This window comes from Fringilla coelebs, assembly GCF_963513975.1.
Source record: "Fringilla coelebs genome assembly, chromosome: 16".
In the NCBI taxonomy this organism is placed as follows: Eukaryota; Metazoa; Chordata; class Aves; order Passeriformes; family Fringillidae; genus Fringilla; species Fringilla coelebs.
The window spans coordinates 731093-733073 of NC_140042.1; positions in this window are offsets into that span (position 1 = coordinate 731093).

Here is a 1981-nt window from a genome sequence, read left to right on the forward strand (position 1 = left end):
CGGGGCCGCGGGGGTCGGGCAGGGCCCGCGGGGGCCGGGGCGGCGGCGCTGGGGCGGCGAGCGGCGCTCAGAGCCCGCGGCGCTGCGCCATGGCCGGGCCGCGGCCTCAGGGCTCGGGGCTGGGCAGGCCTCAGGTCTCCATCGTGGTGAGCCCGCGGCCCCCGCCCCGCAACGACCGCGGCCCTCGGCAAGCGCGGCGCGCCCGCCCGACTCCTGCTCTCGGCCCCGCTCGACCCGGGCCGGGCCCCGCTCGGTTCGGGCTCGGCTCGGGCTCGGCCGCGCTTGGTCTGGGCTCGACTAGGACTCGGCCCCGCTCGGTTCGGGTTCGGGCTCGGGCCCGCTCGGCCCGGCGCCGCCCCGCTCGCGTCAGGATCGGCCGCGCTCGGTCCCGCTCGGCCCGGTTCGGCCCCGCGCGGCCCCGATGGCGGCTCCCGCGGCCGCCCCTGCCCTCAGCGCTGCGCCGAGGGGTTTCCCGGCCGACACCGCACGGGCCGCGCGAGCATGCGCAGATGGAGCGCGTCCACCACGCCGCACGTGACCCAGTGCCGCGCGTGACACGAGGTCACGTGGGCGCGGCGGCCCCGCCCTCCCCGTCGCGAGCGCCCCCTAGCGGAGCGCGTGGCCTGCTGCCCTCATGAACGCGCGGGAAGGGAAGGGACGGGACTGAGGCGAATATTGACTTTAGAGCCCAAAAGAGTCACGCACCGGCTCTGGGCTTCCCGTCGCCATCGTGCCCTGCTTTGGTGAATATGGACTTTAGAGCCCGAAAGAGTCAAGGACCGGGACTCAGGTGAATATTGACTTTAGAGCCCAAAAGAGTCACGCACCGGCTCTGGGCTTCCCGTCACCATCGTGCCCTGCTTCAGCCCTGCCTCTTGCGACATAGGCACTGCTGTCATGTTCAACCCGCCTGTTGAAACTTGCTAACAGCTGTCTTGCGCTTTACAAATATTTACTTTCTAGTTCACAAATCTCTACGCAGGAAACCTTTTGCCCACCAGCTGCCTCATGGCTGTCTCAAGGAAATCTACCCAAAGACAACTTAGTTCTTAAAATAAAAATAGCAAAGCCTTGGAATAAACTCTTCTCATGTAAGGTTTTAGTCTAAGCTTGTGATCCCTGATCGCTGTGGGGAATTGGGCTTCTGTGTCCAGCAGAACCCGCCTGGGACACGTCAGCACAAAGGGCCTGACCCGGCTGATCTCAGCCTGGGCTGTGGGGTATGGCTGCGGCTGGGGACACGGACAGGGGCTGGGGACACGGACAGGGGCTGGGGACACGGACAGGGGCTGGGGACACGGACAGGGGCTGGGACACGGACAGGGGCTGGGACATGGACAGGGGACACGGGCAGGGGCTGGGGACACGGACAGGGGCTGGGACACGGACAGGGGCTGGGACACGGACAGGGGCTGGGGACACGGACAGGGGCTGGGGACAGGGACAGGGGACACGGACAGGGGCTGGGGACATGGACAGGGGCTGGGGACACGGACAGGGGCTGGGGACAGGGACAGGGGACATGGACAGGGGCTGGGGACACGGACAGGGGCTGGGGACATGGACAGGGGCTGGGACATGGACAAGGGCTGGGGACACGGACAGGGGCTGGGGACAGGGACAGGGGACATGGACAGGGGCTGGGGACACGGACAAGGGCTGGGACACGGACAGGGGACACGGACAGGGGCTGGGGACACAGACAGGGACTGGGACATGGACAAGGGCTGGGACATGGACAAGGGCTGGGGACACGGACAGGGGCTGGGACACGGACAGGGGACACGGACAGGGGCTGGGGACACGGACAGGGGCTGGGACACGGACAGGGGCTGGGACATGGACAAGGGCTGGGGACACGGACAGGGGCTGGGGACATGGACAGGGGCTGGGGACACGGACAGGGGACACGGACAGGGGCTGGGGACACGGACAGGGGCTGGGACACGGACAGGGGCTGGGACACGGACAGGGGACACGG